Consider the following 19197-nt stretch of genomic DNA (forward strand, 5'->3'; position numbering starts at 1 on the left):
GCTGTGTTGCCGGGGCAGCGGGTTGACGTCTACGCGATCCGCGTAGACAACGTCCGCTGCAGCCGGAAGGAGGTGTGGCTAGCAGCGGGGGTTGTCTGCGTCCGTCGCGTAAACCTTCCCCGACTGTCAGAGATCAGAGCTCCCCGCACCGGTGCGGGGAACTCTGATCTCTGACAGCCGGGGAAAGTATACGCGACGGACGCAAACAAACCCCCCGCTGCCAACTCCACCTCATTCCGGCTGCAGCGGAAGCCGACGTCAACCCGCTGCCCCGGCTGGAAGCACCGGTGAGAGAGAGAGAGAGTGTGTGTGTGTGTGTTAGTTAAATGGGGGTATAGGGTGTGTGTGTGTGTTAAATGGGGGCATAGGGCATTTCTGGAGTGGCGTTAAGGGGGCATTTAATAGAGCACTCTGCCTCCTGAAATGCCTTATACCTCCCTATATGCCACTCTGCCCCATAATATGCATTTTAACCCCCTAAATGCCAGAATGGGATATAGGGGTATAAGGCATTTCTGGAGGCAGAGTGGCACATAGGGGGTCGAAAGGCATACCATGGGGCACAGTGGCATATAGAGGGTTAAAAGGCATATCATGGGCCACAGTGCCATATTGGAGTGGCAAGCCTGGGGGCAGATGTGCGTAACTGGGGGACAGGTTGGAAAATACAAGAAATAAAAACAAAAAAAATATTTTTCTCAATCATAGCTTTTATTAAAAAAAATAGTTTACATGAATTAACATTTACTGGTAAAACTTTTTTCCTTTGGGGTCGTCTTATATTCAGGCTTTTTCTTTTTTTCCTAAGTTAATATTCAGATTTTGGGGGGTCGTCTTATAATCGAGCAAATACGGTACATAAAACAATTATTAAAAAAGAAAAAACATATAATGCAGTATTTTTCCAGGTTCCAGGGTACAAACTGAAACTCACTTTTCCACATATTTTGTGGGCAATACAAAAATGTATAACTAGTAGGTAGAAACTTAAGAACAGGACAGATTACTTACTAGGCCACTTCTGCTTGGTCTGCCACCTACGGATGATGCCACCGAGCTTACAGAACTGATGGAAGAGCTGCTAGGGCTATGTGTCAGTGCCGACACACCCATTGCCATCCTCTTACTTTTCTTGGCCTTGGCAGGACTTGTTGATGGGAACCCAATACGGATCACCTTGTGAATAGGAGCAAAAAGGCCAAATTTTGGTGGACATTGAAAGTACCTGGAAAATGTAAAAGTAAAGTCATCATTGCTATACATTCACTTGCAGAGTGAGAATAGGTTTACCAAGCAAGAGCTGGGAAAACATTATAGCTACCATTGCATTCACCATTACAGTTACTTCATTTTAAAGGGGAAGTTTTGGATGGCTTTGCCTCTCAACCACCACCACTTTGGCAATTCTATGATATGGTGTAGTTTGGGCTAGAAAAAACAACATACCAATGGCTAATATGCAGCTGCCTTGAAAACAGCCACAATAGCTACCGAAGTTCCATACAATGCTAGCTAATAGTAGTCAATACTCTTTGGCTTTATTAAGATGCTTTTTACATTTGAGTATACTGCCAAGCAGAGCCGCTCCACACGTAGAAGGCTCATAAGGTCTGTGGATATAGAATCCTAGATTCTGGAAGGATGGTTCCCTCAGGAGATGACTGATAACTTGTAAGGAACTCTACAAATTAGGCATGCGGCATCTCAAGCTGAGCTGAGACTGTAACAACCTGACAGTATTGCATTTTCAATTAACTCTGCAATACTCTCACCATATTATCCACTATAAAATATTGTCTAGACCAGTGATAATGAACCTATGACACACGTGTCAGTGCTGACACGCGTAGCCATTTGGGGTGACACGCGCAGGATTTCATGCGATTCATCCTCGGCTCCTGCACGGCCGCCGAGGATGAAAGAATCTGTGCTGGAGGAACGGGGGGGGGGCGCCACGTGCAGTAGCGTACCTAGCGGGGGGCGGTCCGCACCGGGTGCCGCTTATCAGGGGGGTGCCAACTTGCCGGCACCCGGCACCCCTCCAGAGACGGACAGTAATGAGGAGCAGGCTCGCAAGGGAGCGGTATCGGAGGTCTTTAACAGACCTCCGGCTCCCTTGAGTGATTTTAAGCCGGTTCAAGGATCTCCCTTGAACCCGGCTTAAAATCACTCAAGGGAGCCGGAGGTCTGTTAAAGACCTCCGATACCGCTCCCTTGCGATCCGCGCGGCAACAGCTGTTGTGCGCCGGGGTTTGTTGTCAGATCCCGGCGCACAACACTGAAGCCGCGCCCACCGCTGTCCGTGCCCTCTGAACCCCGTGCCCTCGGAAGAAGACAGAAGAACTGAAGAAGAAGAGGAGCGAAGAGCAGGAAAAGGAGCTGTAAGGAGAAAAAGAGGAAAGGTAGGAAAGCATACAGTGAGAGTGGATTGGTGTATGTGTGTGGATTGGTGTATGTGTGTGGATTGGTGTATGTGTGTGGATTGGTGTATGTGTGTGGATTGGTATGTGTGTGGATTGGTATGTGTGTGGATTGGGGTATCTGTGTGGATTGGGGTATCTGTGTGGATTGGTATGTGTGTGGATTGGGGTATCTGTGTGGATTGGTGTGTGTGTGGATTGGTGTGTGTGTGGATTGGTGTATGTGTGTGGATTGGTGTATGTGTGTGGATTGGTGTATGTGTGTGGATTGGTATGTGGGGATTGGTATGTGTGTGGATTAGTATATGTGTGGATTGGTATGCGTGTGGATTGGTATATACGTGTGGATTGGTATATACGTGTGGATTGGTAAGTGTGTGAGAGTGATGGGTGTTATGCTGTACCATTTCCAATGTATTTTTCATTATATAATTATGCTCTAAAGTACATCATAACTCCCATCACTCTATACTGTTCCATACAGTGGCAGAGCTGGGAGATAGTTTAACCCCTTCGTGACAATTGCCGGTCCGGGCACGTCACTGAAAATCGTGACGATTATGACAATTGACGTGCCAGGACCGGCACGTCTTTAAACGGGTGAAAAAATCGATCCGTGATCGATTTTTTCACTCAAACGGTGTTGCTCTAATGCCTCGACATCGAGGCATTGAGCAACACCAAAAAAAACATTCCCGCCCCCCCCCCCGATCGCTCCTAGGAGCAAAAAAAAAACATGTTTGAAAGACTGCACGTCTTTCAAACATGGCGGCACCCGCCGCCGAAAAACGGGTTTAGGAAGCGATCGCGAGTCGCTTCCTTTGCTTAGCTGGTGTTGCTAAGATGCCTCAGTATCGAGGCATCTTTGCAACACCTGTTTAGCAAAGGAAGCGACTCGCGATCGCTTCCTAAATGCTCAACTTACCTTCCCGGTGCCGGTGTCTTCGAAACACACGCGGTGTTTCAAGATGGCGGCGCCCATCAAGCCGGGGGGCGGAGCCTGATGACATCATCGGGGGGGGTGTTGCTGGATGTCATGGACATAAGAGTGATCATGATTTGATAAATCAAAGGCAATGTTTTCTAAACATTGCCTTTGATCAGTATTGGATCTGCCCCCCTCCTTCACTTGCTTCTAGTGAGGGAGAGAGACAGATCGGTGTGTTCTGGTATTTCAGGTATTCCCTAATAAAAATATATATATATTGATCCAAAGGCTCTTATAAGAGCCACCCATATAATATTAACCCCTTCATTGCCATTGATCACTGCATAAACAGTGATCTTGCATAGTGGCAATTGTTTTTGGGGTTTTTTTTTTTTTTTACATTTTTTTTAACTTTTTTTTAGGTTTTTTTAGTTTTTTTTAGTTTTTTTTTTTTTTTTTTTATTATAGCCATTAACCCTTTCCTTCCCCACTATTTTTGCTGCAATTCTTACCATGCAGCGGTATACGGCTGAGGAGGCGTATGCCTTTTTGGCCACAGATTCTGAGGCCACTGATACAGCGTCAGATTTTGACGTTGGTCAGTTCACAGATACATCTAGTGATGTATCTGTGGCTGTTAGGACGCCTGCCACACGTAGTCGTGGCAGTGCACCAGAGGCATGGGTAGCGCCTAATAGGTACAAGCCAGCTATCCCTCCTTTTTCTGGAATTCCTGGCATCAATATTGATGTTACAGGATTCACTCCACTGCAATTTGTGCAGGTTTTTTTGGGAGACGATGTCTTGGGAGACATTGTCACACAAACAAACATTTATGCCCAGCAGCACCGTGCTGCTAGCCCTAATTCTTTTTGGGCAAAACAGCCATGGACTCCCATTGACGTGCCAGAATTTCTTAAATTCTGGGCACTCACAATGTTAATGGGCATTATAAAAAAGCCCTCCATCCGCTCCTACTGGAGCACCAGCCCCATCTTTAGTACCCCCATTTTTGCCCAAACTATAACTAGGCAAAGGTATGAAATGATTCTTCGTTTCATGCATTTTAGCGACAACAGCCTGTGCCCCCCTAAGGAGGACCCCCAGTTTGATAGGCTGTACAAAATCCGCCCCCTGATTACCCATCTCGCTGCCAGGTTTCCAGAGGTTTATACACCTGGAAAGAATATCTGCGTGGATGAATCCCTAATGAAATATAAAGGAAGGTTGGGATTCAAGCAGTATATTCCTTCCAAGCGCTCCAGGTATGGAGTGAAGGTGTATAAGCTCTGCGAGAGCGAGACAGGATATACTCATGCCTTCCGGGTATACGAGGGTAAGGATAGCTACCTTGACCCTCCAGGTTGCCCAGATCATCTGGGCACCAGTGCCAAGATTGTTTGGGACCTAATATTCCCCCTTATGAACAAAGGCTACCACTTGTATGTAGATAACTTCTATACAAGCGTCCCTTTGTTCAAGCTGCTGTATTGTTTCGATACGGTAGCTTGCGGTTCTATAAAAAAGAACCGCTTGGGTTTCCCACAACGCCTGGTACGAACCCGGCTAGGAAAGGGGGAGACCTCAGCTCTACGCCAAGAGGAGCTTTTGGCATTGAAGTTCAAGGACAGAAAAGAGGTGTGCATGCTGAGCACCATCCACGATGAAAGAACCGTGGAGGTTTCTGTCCGTGGCAGAGCTGGGGTCACTAGAAAGCCAGTGTGCATCAGGGCCTATAACAAGCACATGGGTGGAGTTGATCTGTCAGATCAACTCCTACAGCCCTACCTCATTATGAGGAAGACAAAGGCCTGGTACAAGAAGGTTGCAATTTATCTAATGCAAATTGCAACCTATAACGCTTTTTTGCTGCACAAAAAAGCAGACACTGGGCTGAAGCTGTCTTTTTTGCAGTTTCAGCTCGAAGTAATTTCAGGTATCTTGTACCGTGATGCACCTGGTCCCCAAGTAGTGATGGGAACCAACAGAATTGGGGCTACCCATTTTATTTTTAAAATCCCCCCTACAGCAAAGAAGCAGAATCCCCAAAAGAGATGCAGGGTATGCTACAGCAGGGGGCAAAGAAAGGACACCACATTTTACTGTCCAGATTGCCCTGGAAAACCTGCACTCTGTGTCGGTGACTGCTTCAAGCTGTATCACACAGTTTCCCATTTTTAATTTTTTTTTTTGTTCCTGCTCCATTTTTGTATTTTTTTTTTATTTTTTGTTACATTTACTGTTTTTTAGCTTTTATTTGCTCCACCATTTTTAAGCGTTTTTATTTGCACTGTCAAGTGAACCCTGTGTCCATTCCGTGGCATGAGGGACCACTTAAGGTGCTAGATCAAATCCCTTCTTGGAGATAGGCCAGGCTTTCTTGTAACCTGTCCCTACTGATAGTTGGGTACAAGCATTTTTCTTTACCCAGATGTAAAATTCCTACTGAACTTGAATTGCTCATGTTCCAAATGTGGCCCTTTTGCCCCCAAACAATCTGACAAACCCATGCATGTGGGGTATCAATGTACTCAGGAGATGTTGCTGGACACATATCGGGGTGTTGTGTGACAGCAACATATACCAGGAGCTGTAATTTCACACCTGAAGTACAAAGTATGTGGAAAAAAAACACCAAAAACAATTACTATCCCAAACTTTGACAAGGGTTGGTGGTAGGATTAGTGCATGGAAAGGGTTAAACTATCAGCATCTAAAATACCCTGGGGTGTCTAGTTTTCAAAAATATATGGCTTGGTGGGGTAAATTTAATTTGCTGGCTTCAAAGATGCCCCAAATACCACATAGAGACAGAATTACCAGATTCAGAGAAAAATGGTTTTGAATTAGCAAAACGCTACTTGTACTTATTGCCCCATAACGTGTAAAAGAAAGCAAAAAAACATAAAAACATTGGGTATTTCTAAACTCGGGACAAATAGTAGAATCTATTTAGCAGGTTTTTTCAGTAGTTTTTTATGATGAATAAAAGATTTTTCAAATAAAAGTGAGAAAATGTGGTTTTTTTTCAATTTTTCGTCATATTTTATTATTTTTATTATAGGAAATTACATCATATGAAAAAAATTTTGGTGTCTGAAGAAAGCCCTTCTTGTCCTGAAAAAAACAATATATAACTTGTGTGGGTTTAGTAAATGGGTTAAGAGAAAATTACAGCTAAACACAAACACCGCAGAAACGATAAAACAGCCATTGTCACAAAGGGTACAAAAAGTAAAATCAGCCTTTGTCACGAAGGGGTTAAACTATAAATTGCGCAAAATTATGTTTTTTTGTCGAAGTGACACACCACGCGAGTTATGCTCGATTTTTTGCCGATTTTTGACACACCACGCCAAAAAGGTTGCCCATCACTGGTCTAGACAGTAAGCACGCTACAAAACTATTCCATCAAATTATACACAACTGCTGTCATGGAGGCATACTATAACCAAAAGTAACCAAGTCCCAGAGTCCTATATGAAATAGCAATGTCTATTTGAAGGCTATAACTCCCATCATCTTTAAAGTTAAATATATAGTAAGCATAAGTGTACTCCATGTTTACACTTCATTCCCTTTGGATATTTGCCAACAACTGATGACATCTTCAGTCAAGTAAAAAAGATCAAACATCATAAATGCTTTAATTCTTATATAATAGTGAGTTGTGTGTTCTCTGGTATCCTCCTTTGAGCTTTTAGTTGAATTTTCATTATATATTAACAAAACTAGTGATGACTCAGAATAGAGGATGACTACTCATAATAGAGCATGTGATCTGCCAGTGGGAAGTATTTTAAATACATTTAGTACCTTAGTCCCTTATATATACGGTATGTTTATGGAAAATAAAGTTCCAGTGAGTACAGGCTGTATATCAAAGACTGCCAAAAGACATAAACAAGCTGTTTTAGGATACCCACCCATTACAACATATGCAGTGTTTCTCCACGAAGGAATCTTTTCCACTTAAAGCAAATAGTATTATTCTGTCACCATGTAATGTCCATCTGCATGGAAAATGTCACGCCACTGAATACAAAATTACCCATGAACTTCTTTGTGTTGGGCTTCTCTGATGTTAAAACACGCATCTCGACCATCAGCTTAATATTTTTTTCTCAAAGTACCGTATTTGCTCGATTATAAGACGACCCTGATTATAAGACGACCCCCCAAAATCTGAATATTAACTTAGGAAAAAAAGAAAAAGCCTGAATATAAGACGACCCTAAAGGAAAAAAGTTTTACCAGGAAATGTTAATTCATGTAAACTATTTTTTTTAATAAAAGCTATGATTGAGAAAAATATTTTTTTTTTGTTTTTATTTCTTGTATTTTCCAACCTGTCCCCCAGTTACGCACATCTGCCCCCAGGCTTGCCACACCAATATGGCACTGTGGCCCATGATATGCCTTTTAACCCTCTATATGCCACTGTGCCCCATGGTATGCCTTTTGACCCCCTATGTGCCACCCTGCCTCCAGAAATGCCTTATACCCCTATATGCCACTCTGGCATTTAGGGGATTAAAAGGCATATTATGGGGCAGAGTGGCATATAGGGAGGTATAAGGCATTTCAGGAGGCAGAGTGCACTATTAAATGCCCCCTTAACGCCACTCTGCCTCCTGAAATGCCTTATACCTCCCTATATGCCACTCTGCCCCATAATATGCCTTTTAACCCCCTAAGTGCCAGAGTGGCATATAGGGGTGTAAAGCATTCCAGAAATGCCCTACACACACACACACACACACACACACACACACACACACACACACACACTTACCGGTGCTTCCAATTTCCTGCTGTATTGCCGGGCCAGCGGGTTGACGTCTCATTCCGCGGCAGCCGGAAGGAGGTGGAGTTGGCAGCGGGGGTTTGTATGCGTCCGTCGCAAATACCTTCCCCGGCTGTCAGAGATCAGGAACTCTTGAACTCTGATCTCTGACAGTCGGGGAAGGTATTTGCGACGGACGCATACAAACCCCCGCTGCCAACTTCACCTCCGGAAGCACCGGTAAGTGTGTGTGTGTGGGGGGGCGACGACAGGAGGATCCAGGTCCCCTGCAGCGGTGCGGGGGATCTGGATCTTAGTCTCCTAATCAGACCTCTATTTGAGGTCTGATTAGAAGACGACCCCGATTATAAGACGAGGGGTATTTTTCAGAGCATTTGCTCTGAAAAAAACCTCGTCTTATAATCGAGCAAATACGGTACATCTCGTCTGTATTGGCTGTTTCCCAAATGCAATGAGAAGCCTGTCCAAAAGGTTTTGGAGTGTGTCTGTGGGAATTTGTGTCCATTTAATCAAAAGAGCATTTAGCATTGATGTTGGACAAGAAGTCCTGGCTCACAATCGGTGTTCAAATTCACCCCAAAGATGTTCAATGGGGTTAATTGACTAAGTTTGTGAATCCATGAAAGGGACACAGTGATGCTGGAACAAGAAAAGGCCAGCCCCAAACTGGCGCCACAAAGTTGAAAGCATACAATTGTCTTAAATGTCTTTGTATGGTATAGCATGAACATTACCCTTAACTGGGTCTAGGAAATTCATTTTGCGCTACTCTATTCTGCTACACTACAGGTCATTATCAGACTAAGTGCAATCATGTCTGGCAGCGCAACCTCCTACAATAACCTCTTCTTCTTCTTCATCAGGGCAATTTCTCTTTTACGTGTAACCAAAAAACACTTCTAACTACAATTTCAGCCTGAAAAGGCAGCTTTATCAATATAGTTCCATAATAACTCAGAATGGGGAAGAAAGGGGATTTAACTGACTTTGAACGTGGCATGGTTGTTGGTGCCAGACGGGCTGGTCTGGGTATTTCAGAAACTCCTGATCTACTGGGATTTACAAGCACAACCATCTCTAGTGTTCACAGAGAATGGTCCAGAAAAGAGAAAATATCCAGTGAGCAGCAGTTGTGTGGACGAGAATGCCTTGTTGATGTCAGAGGTCAGAGGAGAATGGGCAGACAGGTTCGAGATGACAGAAAGGCAACAGTAACTCAAATAACCACTCGTTACAACCAAGGTATGCAGAATACCATCTCTGAATGCACAACACGTCGAACCTTGAAGCAGATGAGCCACAGCAGCAGAAGACCACACCAGGTGTCATTCCTGTCGGCTAAGAACAGGAAACTGAGGCTACAATTCACACAGGCTCACCAAAATTGGACAATGGAAGAGTGGAAGAACGTTGCCTGGTCTGATGAGTCTCGATTCCAGCTGCGACATTCAGATGGCAGGGTCAAATTTTTGATGTAAAAAACATGAAAGCTTTGGCCCAACCCACTCAATTAAAGTCTCTTTTGATATACAGCCTGGTATTTACTTCGGTTGTTGCACTTAACCGCTTAAGGGAGAAGACAGCCTGACCTATTTTTTTTTTAATTCAAAGGATGTTTATTTACTTTTCCTCTGTATTGTTCCCTGGTATATTCATTCCTTATTACTTAGATATGTTCCTGGCTTGGATTTGTACTTCTTCTTAATTAAGCCAACGCATTTATGCAAGTAGATTTTTAAAATCTAGACCCATTTTGCAGTGTATGCTTGCTTAACAATTATAAATGCATTAATAGAAATTATATTATGTTTAGTTTTTGACCAGACAACATACCTGTGCAAACAAGTGTACGTGTGATATGTGAAAAACCTGGTGAGAATGATTTACTATGTTCCCGGCATACCTGGTTCCTGCCACTGCACCGTCGTTCTTGCCCAAAGGCTCATCTAACTCAACTCCACACCATTCACCCTTTGCAAAATCCGTCTCTCCCACGTAGCGAACCACTCCGGTCTTTGTACCACCAACCTGCAAGCCATGATTAAGGGAAATTAACAGCTTTAATGCCATTGAATATTAAATAAAATTGGCATTATAATAATGAGAGAGTTGGATAAATCAGACACAAAACACATATAGAAAGTAGCTAATTCAAGTCAAACGTGTTCTTAAAATTGAAACTAAGATGTTCATTAAAATATCTTGTACGCAGCCATTTAGTTTAATATTAATAACACACAGTAAACTTTAGCAAAAGCAGTGTGTAGTAGTATGTAGAGAATCATGTTGGTTTTATTTGTCATTTTATTGTACACGACAAAAGGAAATATACTGAAACTTTTTAGAATACAACAAAGTCAATTCTTGTGTATAAAACACACATTACAGTCAGTCACAAAAAACCCTTAAAAAAGGTATCAAATTGTGAATTTAAACTTCCAACCAGGTGCCTTTCTGTGTCAAATGTGATTTACTAAACAATGATGTATGATGCAAAGCGCTAAACAATTTGTTTTTTCATTTACACATACAGTGCATGTTCCAAACACTTTCAAATAATTATTTCCAAATAATCACGTGGATTATTGACTCAGACCTTGTAATGAGTTACATATTCATGCTTACCCCTTACCAACTTTCATCAGTCTTGTGGACCTGTACATCCACCTTGCCAGTTACATTGTCAATGTATAGCTTAACTATATATCTTTTCCACTAAAGCCAAAGAGGGACACTTTCGATTTAGCGGGTATGGTCTGAAGCATGGCTGTTGGCTTGGGTCCAAAAGAGGGACATTTGGGATATGTATATATGAAGGAAACACTGAAGGAGCTTAAACAATACATTTCCGTTCCTTTTGCTAATTATAGTAAGAAGGTTGGAGAAAAATTGTAATTACCTACTCAGAATTTTAGATAAACTTTAAGATTTTGGTTGACTCTTAGGTAGAACTACAAATACTTTAGCAGGCTGGAGACAAAGGCATTATAATTGCTGTCTGTACTATTATCACACCAACACAAAAGCACAGTAACGTCTTGCAGAGATTATGCGCACAGATTGACAGTCTCGGCTTTGTACAGTTTCAAAGTTAAGAAGTGACAGAATCTGCTAACAGTTTAATTCTCAATACCTTTTTGATGTGGCTAATGAGACCATAGTGTTAGGATGATTTGCTCTCAGCTAAGAGTAAGAGGATACCGCATTAAAATTAAATAAATGTGGATGCCTTGCCGCACATTGTTCAGCTGGATCGTTTAAAAAAGGACTGTCCTTACAGCTAAGAGGAAACAAAGACAATGTGCTTGCAACACATGCTGAAACTGCTAATTCATTGTATTTCTATCATTAAAATGAGTGCATAAAGGTAATAATGTTTAATCCGTTCAGTGTAAGTCTAGATCATTTCCCATTTTCTCATGATATTATTGACATGGCTTCAGAGTATGGCTTCTGGTGCCAGTGTGTCCCAAGTCTTATTTTATATATTGACATAAATGCCACGTTCAGGGCCAGACTGGGGATGACCTAGCGGCCTTGGCACTTTAGGGCACACGTTTTTCTACTAAGACCGAGAGCAGCCCCACGTATCCATCCATTGACCACACACCACAGGACCAGGTATGCTGCTGGGGCAGTACCATAGTTAAGAATCCAGTCCTACCAGCCACAGGCCCAGGTACAGCAACATTTCCACATTCACTTATTATTTCCCACTCCTAATGTATTATCACACAAATAGAGCTATAATTTGTTAAAGAATACAGCAGACTGAAAAGACCCCCTCCCTCCAAAGGACTAGTTATAAGCTGTTCAATGTTTGAAAAAAATACCCCCTTACATTCAAAATGACCAAAGAAAGACACTTGCTTTAGGGGTATGGATAGAGGGAAAAGGAGCAAATCTTTACTAATGCTATTTATGTGACTGTGACCTACTGACTAATATAAACACTGGATTTGATTTATAATTTAGTTTGTGAACACATTTCTTTACACGTTGTAACTTTAAGGGTTGTAGAACAATGTGATACACTCATATCCATCAAATATTCTGAGCTCCTAGGAAAGAGAGACATCAAGGATAGGATGAGAGACAAAGGGATTTGTGAGCCAAATAGTAACTGTGAACCTAAAAAAGAACACTAAGAATTTGGCCTATATTAGCTATAGGCTAATAACGGCAAACCAGCACATATTACGCTTTAAATGTGCTTTATGAATGATTACTGGTACTATTATTACCAGAAAAGTCAAATCTGGTCATCCAAAGAGCAGATAGAAAGGTATCATGATATTTTGTATGCGTTTTATTCAAGTAAAACAATCCCAATCTGAGGCATATCATTTATTGTTTGCATTTTGTACCACATAGGCACAATTTGAGATAACCATTATATTTTTTAATGTAAAATAAATATAATGGTAGTTAAAGTGAGGGGCAATGGTGCTACAGTAGATACACCAATATCTCGGTTCAAAAGATAAGTGAAACAAAAGACTCTTAAGGCTTACCCAGGCCCATTTAAAGAGACCTGACCGAACACCCTATATCCATAGAGGTTTTAAGAAATATCTTGTATATATGTTACCTAGATGCTAACTTATGAATACCCATGACCGGTCTTTGGCCTCTTGCCTTTGTGGGTGCCTGTGAGTACCTAAAATCTTCTGTCTTTAAAATATTGTTCTCACTTTGGATTATGTGCACATAAACTTTCAAACTCTGTAACAATCCCTAAATCATCATAAGGACCACCTTGCAAAGGTCAATGGACCAAAATTTAAGAATGACTACAGTACAACATTATTAGAATATCAGTAGCAGAATCGACTCTTCAAGCCTATGCTTTTGAATAAAATACAGGTTAAATGTACATTACTCCAGGAGTCTGAGGTCAATGTGTCATTGTTTAAATCATATGCAAAATATCTCATTTCAATAAAAGCCTCCCAGATACTTATTCATAATATTCCTCAATGAAATCATATTGACACTATGGAACATATATTCATTCCACTAAATGACATATTTCTGGAAATCTTGACTCACCAAAACACGATCTCCAATCCGTAAATCTTTGTCACCTTTTTTAACTGACCCACTGTCTGAAAGATTTGATCCCTATTCATTTCCTGTTTTTATAGTGTTGTTTAGCACACTTTCTCGGAGTGGAACGATGCGTGTAGTTAGAGGTGGGGTGGCAGTTCCAGAATGCAGGGACAAGTTTTGTGTAGTCAATGATTCCACAGAATGAGAATCACTTCCTGCACCATCTGCCACAGGCTGGCGAGTCAACTTGGATGGACGAGTAAAAATCCCCTGTAATGGTTGACATTCAAAATAGCGAACTCCACCAACCGATCCATCATTCTTTCCTACTGGGTCATCCAGAACAACTCCTGCCCACTGTCCTGGGGCAAATTGGGTTTCTCCCAAGTATTGTACCACTCCAGACTTTACTCCATTGACCCATACACGTTCACCAACCACAAAGTCTCCCAAGAACTCATCTCCAACCTCAGTGATCTTTGAACTTGATTTTTCTGCACCAACTGAAGAGGTAGATCCCTGTTTATGCAATGGAGAACCTGTGTGCAACAAGCAAGGCAATATTAACAAACAAACAAACATTTATAGGCATGCTTATCAATCCTGTAGCCTTTATGTGGAAGTTACAATTATCCTGTGATAATTGGGGTTTAAGTTAAACTATGGTGCCAGACAGGTTTTTTAGAAATCAGAAGGATACATTGATTAAGATTAAGGAAATAGTTTAATGTCTCATATATCTCCATTCACAGCTTTTTACTATCTAATGCATGTTTTACCTATAAATAAACAAATAAAAATAATTTGTCTTGTAAAAACACTGCAGCAAACTGCCCATAACTCCATCAGTTTTTACCACCACCTTTGGCTGTGCACTGGTAAGTAAGAGATGTGTTTGGTCAAATGCATCTTATGCAAGCCACAGAGGTAGAGTTCAGAAAAAGAGAGCAAATGTATAGGGGCAGCTCTAATGAATCACTCCATGTATTTGCAAGGGGTAAGAAAAACACATTAATTTAAAGTGGACACTCAGTTGTCATATGTATTAAATTGCATATGATATTTGCCATGTCCTTGTAAAGGGACACTCCAGCCATCATATGCACTTTAGACTTTTGTGGTGTTCTTCTTGCCCTCTAGCTCCACTATATAACCAAATGTATGTGGACTGTTGGATACACAAGTGACCCTACAGGGCCCATATGTCATTGCCAGTGTTTGATTACTCCTTTATGACTTTAGGAGTTAGTGTTGTGTCCTGTAAAACATGAACACACTACCACAAGGATTTAATAGGACATCCTGAGCTTTTGCATTCTATGACAGCCTAGCTCCTTCCCAGAATAAGTGTTTAGGTGGTGTGAATGCTGGCGCCTGCATTAGACACTCTGCACACTCTGCACAGACCCTGCTGGGGTCTCTGGTAACCCACTGACAGCTGATCACACATACTGTTATCAGGAATGCAGAACCGAGTTTCTGCATCACTGTGTTCTAGAGTGAGATTTTAGTGAGTTGGGGACAAACGGAGTCTCTCAGCCTTTTAGATAAAATCAAGCGAATACCTGTGAGAATGGGAACATGTGGTCCTCTCGCCTTATGGCTGAGGGGGCGATGATTTGATATATAGAATGCACGTGTGATGGAAAACCGGGTTGCCAGGTTGCGCTTTTTCTTCCAGGGTCCCAGTAGAACTTTGTTGCTACTCACTGCTGTAGCAAAGTGATATAGTTTTTTTAGGGAGTAGTTTATCCTACATAAATCCAGTTGATGCTTGGCATTATGCTATGGGGAAGGGTGACCAGTGAAACCAGTGAGTGCCCACTCAGTCCATGTTATTCTAAAGGGGTCAGTATAGGCTTGATTGTGTTTATTAAAAAAAACAATACATAGAGCTAAAACACTTTATTGTAGCTCAAGGGCAAACATCAACAGCCATACCAAGTATATGTGTCAGGCCTCATCCAGGCTGCAGTGCTGTATGTCTTTAGTTTCCCTAGTCCTTGCTACAGTTCTCTCTTTGCCGTAATCCATTCCTGGATTTTCCTATGCTCTGTCCTGTACTTCTGATTCCTTGATTCCAGTCTTGCTCTTTGCTTTAGCTCTGTTCCCTTTATAAGGTGTACCCCACCCACGTGTTCTGTTTGTCTCAGTCATCAGTCTAAAGGTTTAGATTCAATGTTTGGTTTCAGTTTATTAGTGATTCAGTAAGCAGGGTTTAGCGTTAGGACCCACCCTCATTGGAGTACGTTGGCGTAGTGGTGGGCTAAGCATACTATGGCCATAAGATGTGACAGATTTTCCAATAGTTGTCATACAGTCCTAGGCTAGTTCCTGTATTTATGTGTGTCAGTCTGTTATGTAACGTGTATCCCCTGTAGAGGGGTGTCCTGTCCTGTATCCCCAGTAGAGGGGTGTCCTGTTCATGTCAGATCTTGAGTATTCCTTGTCTTGTTCCCTGTGGTACCCTGTATTATGTATATCTTGTCTGGTTATGTTTCTTGCTTGGTCTCGCTGTCCCTTGCTTCTTTCTCTGTTCCCCTTGCTTGCTATGTTTCTCCTGTACTCTGCTTAGCTTTCCATACTCCCAGCCTGCAGGTGCCTGCAGGATATCTCCAAATTCTGGTTAACATCAGATGCTATATCAGGACGCTGGTATGTGGCTGTAAAACCCTAGATGCCCACTCGGGCATCAGGCCCTGTCCTACTCCGCTACTGCGCAATAACTCCTGCACTCCATCTTTGGGCACTCTGGGTCATTACACTCGTCTGTATGGACCCAGTTTGTGACAATATGCAGACATAACATGTGTAGTGTCAGTAATACTAAAAACTGTACACCATGAAAGTACTCTACTGTGTTGCAGCACGGCACCAACAATCATTTATACATTCATGTGAAATAATATTAGAAAGAAGCAATAGCTGTCATGACAAAACATGTAAACAGTCACAGGGGCACAACAATGTTGGTATTATGGTAGGAATGGTACCTGTGGAAAAGGAAGTAGGGATAGGAAAAGAAATATCACAAATATCCAAAGGATTGAGGGGATCAGATGAAATGTGGTGTGGGGGTTAGTCCTCCTCTCCATAGGCGTCGCTACAGGGGGGGAGGCAGTGGGGCAATTGCCCCCCCTAGATTATTCATTTCCCCCCTTTTGCCCCCCCACCAAATTTGAGTAGAGAAGAATAATGACACAATATGCAAGAGAAGAAAGTTGTTGCCCCAGCTATATTCACATAGTGAAAAAAAAAAGAAATGGCATTAGCTATGATAACGTTGATGGATTTTACAGCATGCTGGTCTTTCACTGATTTCCAGTCAAGCAGTGACAGGCATGGCTTTACCATATTATACAATGTATCTGGGGAGGAAAACTTTCGGTAATTGTCTAACAATATCTTTTTCATCCAGGAAACAAATAATGCACTGGGTGCAAATTAGTGAAAAGGTGTACCTAGTCAATGTGTGTGTGACATATTGTAATCCTACAAGAAAAGCACAAAATATTGCAAATACCTAGAGGTTAAAGAGCCATTTCAGACTTCTTTTTGGATCTTGATACATTTTCCCTTATTGTGACAGAACCCCTACATTGGAAAACCCAAAAAGAGAAAATATAGCAGTTCTTCACTGTAAAACATACTGTGACAGAATGACCTGTCATACAGGGGCCCAAGGTACTCAGAGATGGCTCCAGCCTGGCTGCCAAACAGGCAGGAACTCCATTGTGTAAACTAATCCTATTAACAGGATTGCTGCCAGGACGAGATTCAGTAGCTAAAGGGGATTAAAGGTTGGGTTGTCTACATGTACCTGTTTATCATTGTTAATTTATGTTAATTAAGTTCTGTGGCTATATGAGTCCATGTTTTACAACAATAAACTGTTCATTCCTGCTGTATTCAATTTAAGGTAGTTGTGTCTAGGGCTGCAACTAACGATTATATTAATAATCGATTAGTTGGGCGATTTATTTTTTCGATTAATTGGATAAAAAAATGCAATTTTTTTAAAATTTTAAATAATGTAATAAAAAACGTACAATTTACACTTTCATCTCTTTATCGCAATGGCCTCTCTCTATTCACCTTCTTATTTTACTGACATAATAATAAAAGCTACAAGAACCCAAACACAGTGTTTCTCAAACTAAGTTTTAATACAAAGTTATTAGTAAATATTAATTCATATGTGTTACTCACCTGTCCCCGGTTCCCACGCTGCCGCAACAGCCGCCGAGCAGGATAGGGAGACCCTCCTCCACCGCACGGCCACCTCCACAGCAGCCGCCACGAAGGAGAGGGAGACCCCCCTCCACCACACGGCCACCTCCGCAGCAGCCGCCACGAAGGAGAGGGAGAACCCCCCCACCACACGGCCACCTCCGCAGCAGCCGCCACGAAGGAGAGGGAGAACCCCCCCACCGCACGGCCACCTCCGCAGCAGCCGCCACAAAGGAGAAGGAGACCCCCCTCCACCGTACGGCCACCTCCGCAGCAGCAGCTGCCAGGAAGGAGAGGGAGACCCCCCTCCACCGCACGGTCACTTCTGCTGCCATCCTCTGAAGTGCCGCGCAGGAGAGGCAGACCTCCTCGTACACGGCGTCCTGCTTCTGGCGAACTCCCTAACTGCAGGGCTTTATGAAGGGAGACAACGCCACACTCAAAATGGTCGCGATTCACGGACACCGGAAGTGATGTCATGATGGGATGATGGGAGATTAGGACTTCCTCCGCGGTTCCCCATTTAAACCTCTCAGACCAGCTACACCTTGCCTTCTGATGGTCGTCTATGCCTTGTGCTAGTGCCCAGATAGCGTTTACCTTCCTGATTCCTGTGTTCGGCAACACGGACTGTTTGCTAAATTAGAGAAGTGCGTCTTCGAGACTCGTAAAGTGATGTTTTTGGGATACATTATCACGCCTGAGGGGTTCGACATGATGGACCCATCAAAGGTACAAGCAATCAAGGACTGGCCGCAGCCTGTGAGCCTCAAGGCTCTTCAACGTTTTCTTGGATTTGCCAACTATTATCGGCTTTTTCTTCGAAATTACTCCAAGATTGTTGCACCCTTAACAGACTTGACAAAGAAAGGTGCCAAAGTCGCAGAGTGGTCGCCTGAGGCGGTGTCAGCGTTTGCCCTTCTCAAGGATAGATTCACGTCGGCCCCGGTGCTACGGCATCCCAACCCCCACCTACCGTTCGTCCTGGAGGTGGATGCTTCTGAATCTGGGGTTGGAGCTGTACTCTCTCAACGAGCATCGTACAGTGGACCGGTGCACCCATGTGGGTGTCAGCCTGGCTCTGGAGGAGTGGCGTCACCTGCTGGAGGGAGCTTCTGTACTTGATTTTGACCGATCATAAGAACCTCCAGTACATGGAATCTGCTAAATGCCTCAATCTGCGTCAGGCCAGATGGGCTTTGTTCCTATCCCGATTTCCATTCGTGCTGACAAACCGTCCGGGTTCAAAGAACACCAAGGCAGATGCATTATCTCGCATGCACACACAACCGGAGGAGGAGAGTAGGGAACCTGAACCTATTATTCCTTCTGCCAAAGTCATCGATGCCATTCGATTATGTGGCTACACTCCCCTCCTGGATCGCATTTCCCGTTCTCAAGGACAAGCTCTGGCTTCCTTACCTCCAGGGAGACTATTTGTGTCTCCTAGTTTGCGTACTCCTGTACTACGTACGCTCCATGGCACCAGAACCTCGGGACATTCTGGAGTGGCGCGCACTAAGGATCTGATTTCTCTGACTTTTTGGTGGCCCCACTGCACCAAATGCGCTGCCAACAAGTCCTGCCGCACACGTCCTGCTGGGCTTCTGCGGCCGCTTCCCTGTCCCTCGGTTCCTTGGACTCATGTGGCCATGGACTTTATCGTCGAGCTGCCTCCTTCTAAGGGTCATACCGTGATCCTTGTGGTGGTTGACCGCTTTTCTAAGATGGCTCACTTTATTCCGCTCAAGAAGCTTCCT

At 43.1% G+C, this 19197-nt stretch overlaps 1 non-coding gene and 1 pseudogene across 1 annotated transcript; one reads left to right on the plus strand and one right to left on the minus strand.

Annotated features, from left to right (window-relative positions):
* Nucleotides 1-987: 987 nt before the first annotated feature.
* Nucleotides 988-17917, minus strand: LOC128473729 (CAP-Gly domain-containing linker protein 2-like; annotated as a pseudogene).
* LOC128476071 (small nucleolar RNA SNORA35) lies at nt 5634-5763 on the plus strand. Its single transcript, XR_008347097.1, has one exon. It is a non-coding gene; the product is annotated as a small nucleolar RNA SNORA35 (small nucleolar RNA).
* Nucleotides 17918-19197: the final 1280 nt, after the last annotated feature.

The sequence above is a fragment of the Spea bombifrons genome, chromosome 2, assembly GCF_027358695.1.
Source record: "Spea bombifrons isolate aSpeBom1 chromosome 2, aSpeBom1.2.pri, whole genome shotgun sequence".
In the NCBI taxonomy this organism is placed as follows: domain Eukaryota; kingdom Metazoa; phylum Chordata; class Amphibia; order Anura; family Pelobatidae; genus Spea; species Spea bombifrons.